Below are 12889 nucleotides of genomic sequence, written 5' to 3'. Positions count from 1 at the left end.
AGTCCAGAACATTGAGTTTTCGAGTCCTAAAGAAGTTAGACTGCACCCCTCATATAATGCAATTTTAAAAAGCAGAACAATAAGATATTTAAAAAAAAACAAAAATTCTCATCATGTTTTAAAATAAGTCAGTTAGAAGAGTGATAAAATAATTTGGCTGAGGAGTGCTACTTCACATATGTAGGTATCAAAAACAGGTGCTCATTGGATTGAAGGACAAATATGACCAAGGAGGGAGAGGTTAGATTTATAAATCACTTTGTCAGTAAGTTATACTCATTTCAACTCACAGTCTTCATTAAGGGCATGTAAAAACAAGTGGCAGCTCACAGATATCAAAGCTGGTGCAGGTGCCAGGCAGTCAGAGTAGCACTAGATAATTGTCACAGGTGCCATCAATGAAGGTCAGCTCCAACAAAGCACCAGTGCACCCAAGACCTGCAAACTCATCACACAACCAACAACATAAGTGTGTTACAAGGTTATGTAGTTTTAATATTAGCCTTGACCTGTTGTTCTTTGTGCCTCTTTAAATATCAAACAAAGTTGGAATTTCAGCATACCAACAATACACCAGAAGGCACCTTTTGCGTGTATCTGATACGTCCCCAGATGGCATCAGTTAAGAACGTGGCAACGTGTGACGACTTGGGATGAGAACGTGTTGGTAAGTTTTAAACCATACATTTTGCATTTACTGCAATTCTTTTGGTGATTTTTTTACTTTTTGTTGACGTAGATTTTGTACACAAAATTATTTTTGGTATCATTTTTTAACACAATTGGCTCTCAATGCCTTAACATTAGTTTCTACAACTTGATTGGATGCTGTGGGATTGGTTCAAACAGAACGAATCATCTTGTGAATTGATGAAAAGTGTTAACATGCTGGGAATGAAATAGCTTCAATGTTAGTTCAATCCAATTATAATAACAAATGTTTATCCAAATATCTTCAAAATATATTGAAAGAATATACATTTAAAGTACTTTTATTTTGAAATAAGAACTATACATAATAAATACTCATAACCCCCAGACCCCCCACAATAATTGGTTGCCCCCAATGTGAATTCATGACTTCAGGCCAGGCTGAATCCAGAAATTGACTGATGTTACACTTTTTAAATAATATACTTTTAATATTTGGACTTGGGAGAAGGTATCAAGTGTTTAAAGTCAGAGTGCTCAAGTCCAAGTGAGGTCACAAGTCATTGGTGTTTAAGTCCAAGTGGAGCTGCAAGTGTTTCTGATTGTATCAAGTCGAGTCATTTACAGTTTTTGGACAGCTGTTTTCTTTTTACAGTTCTTATTGTCTCCACTGGGTGGAGCTCACCCTTTGCCTATAAATCTCAGTAGACCAAAGATAATGAGTTAAGGAAATAAAGCAACACTTGATGTGAATTTTTCCCAGAGAAATGCCCTTCACTTTCAACTTGTGGGATTATTAAGATATATAGTACCTTCAAATCCAGTGCTGTCAGTGAGGGAGATGATATGCTATTAAACTACAGCACCATCATTTATTTAGAGCCGATTCAATTGTGGTTTTATTAGTTTGGCCCAAGGCTGGGCATATTAAGAGTTAATGCTGCCTCTTTGTCTTTCTATTCCTGTAATTTTGTATAACAGTCATCAGTTTGGGAAATTGCATTTTCACCCCTCTCACTTTTCACCTCTTGTGCAGTTTGAGAAGTGATGAAATTTTTAAAAAATGGCCTGTGGTACGATGCCTCTCTGCACATACGGCGTGAAGACTCTGCGTCATATACCTCCTCAGAAATAAACATTTTGTCTGTTATGCTACAGAAAAGCGAGAGGTTGTTGGATTAATATGCATGTATGAATATAATTAGAAAACTCACAGACTGCAACCCGGCGCAAGATCATTTTGTAAAGGAGCCAGCCTCCTCTAGTGCAGAAATCAATAATCATTTGCCAATTGTATCAGTTCCAAGAGAACATCATTAGCAAGACCTCGGTGGAGAATTCAGCAACTTTTATCTGAATTTAACATGCAAACCGTGACATTACCCTTCTTGACTCCTGAACATGGCTAATGCATCTAACATGCTGCATTAGTTGACATGTTTGGCTTTTGCTACATTAACGTGCTTGATGCATCGTAGAAAGGCAATCTAATTTTATTGATCAATCCAATCATGGTATCTCCTGTGGCCAAATTCAATCCGTAGTGCTGCTGCAAAGTCTCCATTTTGAGACGCTCAGTCCCTGGATAGAAGGAGACGACGAGCAGGACCTTTGTGATTAGCTTTCACTTTTTCACCGCTTGCTGTTTGGATGGATTGATGCAATGACTGGTGGGGTGAAGGCAACACACAGAGAGTGGCCACAATGTCATAAACACAACTATGATATAACACTACTACAATATAATCCAATTCAATAAGGCTGCAACACTTTGAACCTTATAACTGAGCCACAAAGTCATTTTTGAGACCTGTGTTTGAGGTATATTGTTTGACCATGTCTTAGATTAAAAATAGAAACCATACTATGGTGCTATATGTATATATGTAACGCATAAAACCTTATAAAAAAACTGTGCTGTTGCAGTATATCGTACATACTATATGCAATAAATACACCAACCTACAGTCAAAAATCACCATATACTATCTTTATGATACAGTTTCGATGAACTGATGGTAGTATACTGCAGCAACTCTGAACTGTATTGCATTAAATGTACAGATATTCATGATATTGTGTTCACCCTTGTGATAGTGTGTTCACAAGTCTGGGACAGTGAAATATCTGACAGAAAACACAAGAAAAAAGGAGTGAGACTAACAGGCAAGTGTAAAACTTTAAAAAGAAGAACATCCTTCAAGTCAGATATATTGGTATTTATAGATCAAAGAGCAAAAAAAAAAAGCCTTTTAAGTTATTTAAGATTTCTTCGCTCTTCTTAGAACAAGCGCAGAAGAATCCACTGATGGCCTTAGATGCTGCCATTCACCCAGATTAATTCAAAAATACTTTTAGAATTAAAAAATTTAAAGCTAGAGTAGGCAGAAATCTAGAAAAGGCAAAACTCGTCAGACTTTGAAAATACGCACTCCCCTCTATGTCTTAATACGACTACAGGCATATGCGTGCACTTCTTACCCATCTGTCGATTTATTTCATTTTTTTTCCTTGTACAGTTGCAGCAGCGCATTTGCTCAGCTTCTCCCTGCCCTCCCTCTCTCTGTTTATCAGACCACAAATGAATGACATGAATTTGGCCAGTGCAACCCCCCCCCCCCTTCTGGCGAGGAGCACACACTATGATTTGAGGTTTTAATGTTACTTATATGAACGTGAACATGAAGCTGCAGCTGTAAGTCTTTAGCTTCGGTTAGCAGAGGGCTAAACTGTTAACATTTTCTATCCATGTTGGAAACGCTTCGCTGATACTGACATGTGTTTTGTTTATTGTGAGACTCTCTTTTAGAAAATCTTTTTGATTAATCTGTCTTGCTTTTTTGTGGTTGTTTTGAGGTGTTGGCAGGTGTTTGCAATGTTGAAATGGCAATTCTGCAGGACTTTCCAACGTTAAATTAGGTTTTCACCATGTGAAGAGACATGCTTATGCATCTGCATTTATCAAACAGCCAGTAGGAATGCCCTCCTTCTGAAATTATGTGTGAATGGCCAGAATCTCCAGTCACAGGCTAGATAGCCTATTCTGAAGCCTGGAAAAAAAAGATAAGCAAATGTGCAGAACTGTTGTGTCCTCTCAGCCCACTTGGATTACAATGTGCTCAAAGACCAAAATTAAACTGCCTACTGCTTTAAATGACCATACTGACTTATGCTTGAATGCATGTGTCATTTCTTATACATTAATTCGCTCACAAATGAAGAATTGGCCTATTGTTTTATTAACAGACATTACAGAGTGTGTTTGTAGAGTTTGTAATCCTGCTACATTTTACCATTTGACATTATGCCTACTATTAGACCACAGTACTAGCCGCTGTTAAATAAAAGTTAGCTAGGCCACATCGACTTCACCGAAAACAATTCAGAAGACATTTAGTTGTACTGGAAGCAACAAAATTCCAAGATGATTAAATAGTTTCATTGATGGAGGACTGTACACTTCTACTCATCCAAAGATACCAATTTAAAGGCAGCCAGTTGTTTTTTTTTTCAAATATAGAAAAATCTATTTTTTTTCTCTGTCTTCCTCAGTAGTTTTGATCAGTTGATCGATGTCCAGCTGCTATTTATACTTACCTCAGAGTGTTGTCAACTTAATAATATCAAGCAACCAACACCTTGAAACTGCAATAAAAGAGATAAAAAGGTCAGAAATAGCATAGCTTCTTTCAGGGTTTTTTTTTCTCCTGCTGGCCGTTCAGAGTTATAGAAATTGAATTATTCTGAAAAGTACATTTAAATGGCTAATTTCTTAATATTTCATCTACAATGCAAAGACTTTTTGGGCACCAGATCAAGCAACAACCTACACATAACCAATTGCATTCTCAACTTTTTTTTTCTTCCCGCAGAATTAAAAACAAATTGAATAATTCACTTGTTTCGGGAGCGAGCATGTCAATTATTTCTCTTCTCTTGAGTCCAGCGATGCAGTACTTTAGTTCCCTTTTAATTGGAGATGAAATATCTAGTGAGCCCTGAGTGCAGTCGGAGAGAGAGCTGCTTTTTAGGCAATGCAATATACATGACGTGTCATGTGGGACATCGTGGCTGCGTTACGCAACCCTGAGCGGTGAGTGGTGCCTTGAAAACAATTTTAACACCCAAGGAGACTGTGCTGTTGTTTGCGGACCATGGGCAACTCCCACGGACTGTTAGTATTAGTCCTCATAGCATCTTTTATGTGGTATTTGTGGTCGTAAAAGCCTTTTTTTTTTTTTAATGCAACGGAATCATCGTACAAGCATAGTACCAACATGCAGCTTTAATTGCAAGAAAGTTTTATTGCTTTAATTAATTAATTCACTGACATTTTAAGCAACTAAGTGCTGCCTCTGCTTAAGATGGCAGAGGATATACTTAAAACCTTAACCTGTAAAATGCCTGCGACCCAGCAGCCGCATTCCTCCCACTCGCTGCACATTTATTTCTCCTACATAATACACAGTAGTGGGTTGCTGGAATCCCAAGGCCTTGCCAATACAGAGGACTCATCAGGATGCGAGAGAGCAAGGTGTGAAGTGTCAAAGTTGGACATACAGCCAGCGCATGTCTGCCACGCTTCCTCTGACACTCATCCTACACCATTGGCTGTGCGGGGAGTGATTGACTGTGAGGTTGATTACGCTTCTTCCAGCCAGGTGGTTGGCAGGCAGAGAGACGCATATCACCAGATTGCTGCATCAGCCAAAGTGTGAGGCCACAGTTTCTGGCATCAGTGTGTCTGGACGAACATCACAGGAATAATAAAAAGATGCAGGGATGTCAATCATCACCCAAAATGTTTTTTTTTTCTCCCCATTTTGTTGGCAGCAGTCTCTCCATCTTGTATCTTGTATCATTAGAGGCTTTTGCCTTTTGAGCAATGCTGAGATGGAAGACAGGCAAGGCTGCATGGGTAAAAAAAACTCTAGGATTCTTGGGTTCTTGTGGGAGAGGGAGGGAAGGAGGGGGAGAGTCTTTGATGTTGTGGAGTTTCATGGAGGCAAATAACACACTTTGATATTTCATAAGCCATCTCTGCTAAAAAAAAAATGCAGGCACAAACATCTGCACACACACTCTGTCAAAGATGAGGTTTGAATTACCACCCGGCTGAAAGATTTGCAGTTATTTTGGCCGCAGATATTTGTCTTACACGCAGTTTGCTGAAAGTTCCAATTTTCCAAGGGACTGGTGAGTGAATGTCTGTCCTGTTTGATTTTCTGAGGGAGATAAATCAGTGTTTGGATGAACATAAAAGGTAATGTATTCATAAAAGCTGTGATGAGTGCAGCTGTCTCCAGCATCTGACATCCAATCTGAGACAAGCCGCCCGGGGAGGTTGGACCATCCTCCACTGTGCGTGTGTGGATGTGTGCATTGATGTTTACGGGCACAACAAAGAATTTATTGTCTGATAGAGTACAATTTAAATTTCTGTGAAGGAAAGCACTGCAGGATTATTTCTAAAAGTACAAAAGAATATTTTATATCCCCTTCATAACTAATATTAACTAATAGGCATATCAATACTCAATGAAGCTCAATATTTGAACGAGCAGGCCATTTTCACCGGGGCTGATTATGATTAAAGATAGTAGGTTGATCAAGATATTAGCACGCTGATAAATGTAAACCTATAAATATCAAATTTTACTGTAATATATGTGATTTATTCGAAGGTCCAGTATGAAGGATTTAGGGGGATATATTGGCAGAAATGGAATACAATAAAATGTAATATATCTTTAGTGTTTAATCACCTGAAGAATCGTGAATTGTGTTTTTGTTACCTTAGAATGAGCCGTTAAATCTACAAAGGGAGAGGGTCCTCGTTCATGGAGACTGCCATGTTGAACTGCCATGTTTCCACAGTAGCCCAGAGTAGACAAACCAAGCACTGGCTCTAGAGAAGGCCATTTGTGTTGTAGTGCTGGCCACTAATGAGAAGAGTGCTTTGGAAAAACACTAACCTTTTATCTTGAAACTGCCTTTTTCATGTTTATTATAAAATTTAAAAAAAGGTGATAACAGAATAGCAGGTGCTATTTAGCAACTTGTCTCCGACATGCCAGACAGCATTCGAGAAAAACTAATTTGTAACGTGAAGCTGCTTTTTTCAGGGTTTTTACCTGTTAAACCTGGTCTGTTTGTTTCAGAGAGAAGACCTCTGCAGATAATACATCTCCTGTTAAAAACCTCCTGAACGTTGCGTAAGTCCACTGCAAAGCGACAACATGTGAGGAGTTGGGATGAGAACATGTTGGAGCTTAAGAGAAAAAAGGTGAACACACATTAGCAGGTGTTGGGCCCATCTCAAACATGCTAAACAGCATCAGAGAAACACATATATTTGTAACATGAAACTGTTTTTTTCATTGTTTTTACACAGTTCAAATCATCCATTTCATTTGTTTTGGAGAGGATGACGGATAATTCGTTCCACAGTAAACCTGAACACCTCTGGATCAGAAATAAGGTGAGCACACATTAATAAGTAATCATTTAAAAAAGGTTAGCAGTCATTAGCAGGTCCCACTCTACCGGCTCATCTGTGATTTGCCAAACAAGGTAGGAGAAACACTAATTAGTAACTTGAAACTGTTTTAATTAAGTGTTTTTACAGGTTCTAATCACCTGATCCATTTGTTTAAGAGAGGAATTCTGCTCCTGGTAAAAACTTCTTCTAACACTTTAGGAATTATAACTAGGAGATGTCTCAGCTGTTTGCAATCTGCAATCCTCACTGCTAGGTACCACTAAATTCCTGTCTTATACACCGCTCCTTTATTATATTTATTGTATTGGTGTGCAGGAAAATTCAGGTCTTGCATAATATTAACTTATGGTGGTACTGTAAAATACTGTGTAATGATAATGATAATAATAACAGATTTATAGTTCAGTTGAATACAAATTAATTATTTAATGATCAAAAATTGTTTTAAGACAATGATAATGGAAAAATGTAGTCTTTTCTACTAAATTTGAGCAGCAATTTAAATACAACTTCCCTTTCAAAGCTGCTGAATGCCAATTGGGCTTAAACTAATATTGCATTTAAAATATGTGGCAAGTCATTTGCACAACAAACCAAGACTGACATGTAATTTAAAATAGCTTCAGACATTGGCACAGGCTTATGCAGGATCATCCGATCATCACAGCCCCCAGAATGTCATCTAGGTTCAGTCTGTCCCTCCTTTTAGACTGCTCCATATGTTGAAAAAGCACAGCACTCTTAGTTGAATGCAACAGAGACATGGCTACAGATATCGTTTAATTATTCTGATGATCAGCGTAATTCACACATGAAAGAACTGTTTTAGAGATTGAAGACAGGAGGCAGAGCATTTCTACCTGGCTTCCCTCATTGTTGCTCCAGCACTGCAAGGCCTCCTGCTTAGAGAGCGCTGCCACATGATGTAAACCCCCATCAAAATCCTAATGCACCGCGTGTCGACTCAGGTGTGGTGTGCAGTCCAGGGGTTGCTGATACATCAGATGTGTTTTGGTTCGCTGTGGATGTGAGGTTCATCTGGAGGCAGCCTTGGGATGAGGCTTGTTATTCTCCTCAGTGAGACATGAGGCACGCACTCTAATTAGAACACATCTCCTGGTGAGAGAGACGCTGAGGTCTGACTACTCCTCCAATCTAATCAGCTTTCTACCTCACTTTAGCTGCTCCGCAGAAAACAGACTCCCGCTCGTCTGACAAACGGATGCAACAACAAGGAGATGGCACTGAACAACTGTTTCTAATTTGGAGGACTTTGCAGAATTTTCACAGATCTAAATCTTGAAAGGGCACGCACCCAACAAAATCTCACATCTTTGTCACCGTCCTCTCACTCTCTGCTGGAGACGAGTTAAAAAGGAGCCGGGGCGGGTGGCTGTTGATTTGTAACATAGATGCATGGATCTGAATGCAAATTAAAAAAAAAAATGGCTGCTTTTAGAATGGCCAATGACATCGTTTTGTCAGAAACATTACATGGTAGCATGGCCTACATTCATTTGACTTTAAACTCCACTTTGATTTCTTCACTTCCCTTTCTTCTGTATAAGCTTAATGGAGCACAGCACATGCACATGCTTATTAAGTGTCAATCCCTGCAGACTGCAGTTCCAACACTGGTCTGCAAATAGTTGTAGAACATGTATCATTACGTACTTGAGACTGTGCCACAGTTGTCAGCACTTCATTTTAATTTGGCTCCTAAGCCACTGGTGATTTCGACCACTGGGACATCCTGTCGGCTGCAGAAGTTAAACTATTCTGAAGCATTAGGACTGAATGAGGTACAATGCTGAATCTCTGCCTCTGCAGTGTCAGCTGCTGTCTCACTCGGAGACCAGGGAACCTCATTCTATCTCATGTGAGCATCCCGGGCAAAGGACGAGGGAATGCTGTGCTGCACACTGTTTTAATTCGGTGCGGCTTAAATAGAGCGTGCATGTAAAATGCATTTTCCTGTAGGCGTGCATTCAAAAATTGTTATTGTGTTGTTAACAGTTATATGTAAAAACGACTCTTATATTGACGTTTTAGGGAAAGATTCCTTTGAAAATAATGCTTTGCTGCTTCTAGCTCACTTCTAGGCTCATTAAAAATCCAAAAGAGTAGATGTTTGAAGCTGCATTAACCGACTGGGGTTCTTCATGAACTACATTATGTGCATAAGGAACATCACTGTGACATTTAAACACTTAAAGTCTGCTCTCAGCCACCAGCTTGACTTTTTTATGGCTTTAGAGCAGGAGTTTTCAAAGGTTTTCAATGCCAAGGACCTCTTAGCTTATGGATCAGGAACCCCCTACTACAAATATTGTATAAAACTGATAAAATTGCTTGCTATAAAACTGCACTTGTCATAATTCCCCTTAATATATTTAAGTCTTCTCCTCGTCGTCACATTCTCATCCCAACTCGTCAGATATTGCCGCTCGATCAGTACCGTTCCTGTCTATATATGACACTGCGTATCCTCCTGTGTCTGTAGTTTTTGGCTTTTGCCTTTATTTGACAGGACAGAATGCAAGTGTGAGAGAGGGAAAGAGAAGGGATGACATGCAGCAAAGGGACACAAGCTGGTAGTGAATCTGCAGCTGCTGCAACAAAAACATTGTCTTTGTTCATGGGGCGCTGCTCTATCCGCTGAGCGACTGGGCACCCCTTCTGCTTCCATTGTTGACATTCTGGGACAGGGTGTCTGCTACATGCCTTGTCTTTTGAAAATACACTTACGTGATCACAGGAAATGTACAGTTTCTGGTCATCAGATGCATTTCAAAATAAACATACAATGTCAATAAAACACTTCATAAAAGCACATACTCAAATTTAGGCAACAAAAGAACGTGTTTAGGTTCAGAAAAAAATATCATGATTTGGCTCAATGTTCATGTGGGAAGCCAACAGTGGCCTCACTGGTGAAAGTCTGGTGTTTGTTGGACCTGTCCACTGCCCCTGTTGCCTGACCTACAGTGTCTTTCTAGCACCATGTATTATGTCATTACCAGCAGAATAATTGATTGGTGACAGTTAAGGCTCAGTTATAATCCCTTTCATGTATGAAAATAGATATGTCAGTTTCAAATGTTGTAAACGTCACTGCCCTTGTAAAATTTGAATTATCAGGAGGTAGTTTGGTAGCCCCCTTGCAGTAACTCTAAGGACGCCATAGGAGTTACGGAGCCCCTGTTGAACACCCAGGCTTTAGAGAAAAGTAGATCTTTTTTGTTTTGATTTTCACTCCTCCAATTGCTGCTTTAAGCATAAATCAATATCAGATCACAATGTTCAAAAATTATTACCAGCTCTAAGCATCTGTGTGAAACTCTCTGAGGAGAGCAGAAGTTGTAAAAAAAAAGAACAATATGCGTCTGCTCTTGTCCTTGAAGTCTTATTCTCAGCAATATAATACTCATCAGCAGAACACTATAGCACTGATCCCTTCGGCTCCTTCAGATATTTTGAGCATTAAATAACGATCAGGTTGTTCCATAGGGACAAAATGATGTAGACTGTACAGGACTGTATAGGAAAAAATCATTTGATATAAATGAATCCAAATATAACACATTAAACATAACCTATAGGGAAATGACTCATTTAGTCATTATGTTTCATAACAGCAAGAAAAAAATATTAATCAACAATATTCACACATCAGTTTTAACAGATACTCATTAAGCTTAACAAGCACCTCATTAGCTGGAGTGCAAATAGGTCACGTCGTAGTGCTCCAAAATGCAAAGGGTTTCATGATTTGCATGGGCTGGATCCTGAGGGAATTCATATTTGAAAAGAAAGCTGAGTGTGTGTATGTGTGTGTGTGTGTGAGAGAGAGAGAGTTTTGACCTGCATGCAATCTCTGGAGAGCCGTTCACTTGCAGAGTCTAATCAGACTCTGGCTGCTGCTTGTTCTAGGGGATTGCTCCTCTCCAGCCCTCAGGCCTAATTAGGACCCATGTGTACCATATAGTGAGTTGCAGCTCTCAGTGACGACTGGGTAGACGCTCACCTGTGTGCGCTCAAAAAGCCACAGAAATGAGCTGCTGGTGAGCATGATGACAAGAAGGGGCAACAGAGGTGGTGCAGTCACACTGCTGATACGCCCCCCACCTGGAGGTCGTGTGAGTTTAATGAATGTTAGGACAGGAGTAGAGACGGAGAGTGGAGGAGAAGCTGTGAGGAGAGAGCGAGAGAAAAAAAGGTAGACGTCTGGGCTGAGAGAGGGTCACAGAGAGTGGAGCATCTTTCACGATTCTTCTCTTAACAATGTGAGCATTTGCAGCAGATGCAAAGAATATGGAGAGAGAGAGACTGAACATACAGCGGAGTAAAAACAAGAGCAGGTTTTAGGCTTCCTGAGCTCCACTTTCTGTATTTCTGTGTCAAACACCAAGAAATCTTCAAAGCATACTCAGTTACATGTGAATTTCAATAGGGCTTCAGATGCAGTAGTATTCAAACAGATAAAAGTACTAGACTTCAGAGGTATGTAGATAACAGAGAGGACCAACATGTCCTACATTTCACTGGGAGAGAAATCATTATTAATGAGTATTATTAGTTAAGGAAACATATTCTCAGAGTTCAGTGTTTCAATGTCTCTTACTTGAGATATTGAAAGATTCACATTAAAATGCTGCGTAAGTCTCCGCTGCTCTGTATTTCTCTACTTCAGTGAACCCTCAGGGTCTATATGCACTGTCAATGTGGCTGCTTGCTCTTGTGTAGGATCTACATTTTATGATATTGATATGATTGCTTAGTTTTGCATGTGATGAGTGCAAATAGGGAGTTGTCAGAGTGCCTTAAATGAGAATAAATCTGTAAAAGAATAATAAAGTAAATGTGTGAATATAAACAAAAGAATAAATAAGTGAATAAAAAAATTGTAAATGAAAAGAAGAAAAAATAATAAAAGAATGTGGAAGTATAAGGAGAAATTAAATAATAAATAAATGTGAAAATATAAAGACAAATTAAAATTATAGAAGGAGAACTATAAGCATTTTCATTTGTTTTCACAAGTATTCATCGATTTATTTTAACCAGATATTTTTGGTTAGATATTTATTTTTTGCATGTAAATTACTTTTTCAAAAAAATCAAGTTATTTATTTTTCATATGATTATTTTTATCTATTTTATCTTTTCCCCTTAGCATATTCCCTATTGCTTATGTTATTCCTTAAAGGGCCAAAATGTCAGTTGACTTACTTTGGGTGGGCCTTCCTGCCCAGACTGAGCAGTCAATACTTGTACACATAAATACTGCTTTGGCTTGGAGCTATTTGGCATGGACAACATGAAGTAGAATTGATGGTGACTTGTGCATGCGCAATATGAATGTGGTAGTGCTTTAAATCAGACTGGGAAACATCATGGTGTAAGCAGAACAAGAGTTAAGGAGAGGTGTCCATCAAGTTCTTTAAACACTTGCTCAGTATGTGGAGGAAAAGCTCCCGCCAAAGCAAGATGTATGTGTGCAGAAACTGAATATCCAGAATGGGCAGGAAGGCTCACCCAAAATAAGCAGCTTTGCCTGTTGAGAAATAGCAACAGTAAAAGTGAAATCAAAATCAATTGGGTCAGGAATAAGGAAAAAATAAAGGCATAATATATATAAATTATATTACATGAAGATAAATAAATACAAAATGTAATTAATATAATAAATAAATACATTTCTTTCAAATATTTGAATAAATATATACATAAATA

General features: G+C 38.7%; 1 long non-coding RNA gene across 1 annotated transcript; it reads left to right on the top strand.

The window, feature by feature from the left end:
- The first annotated feature begins 404 nt into the window (after positions 1 to 404).
- On the top strand, positions 405 to 8706 carry LOC148186339 (uncharacterized). Its single transcript, XR_015775033.1, has 4 exons — positions 405 to 667; positions 6813 to 6937; positions 7046 to 7132; positions 8335 to 8706. It is a non-coding gene; the product is annotated as an uncharacterized LOC148186339 (long non-coding RNA).
- The last annotated feature ends 4183 nt before the right edge of the window (positions 8707 to 12889 follow it).

The sequence above is a fragment of the Plectropomus leopardus genome, chromosome 19 (assembly GCF_026936395.1).
Source record: "Plectropomus leopardus strain MGB_pleo_1.0 chromosome 19, ASM2693639v1, whole genome shotgun sequence".
NCBI lineage: Eukaryota > Metazoa > Chordata > Actinopteri > Perciformes > Serranidae > Plectropomus > Plectropomus leopardus.
This window is presented reverse-complemented; position numbering and strand designations above follow the sequence as displayed.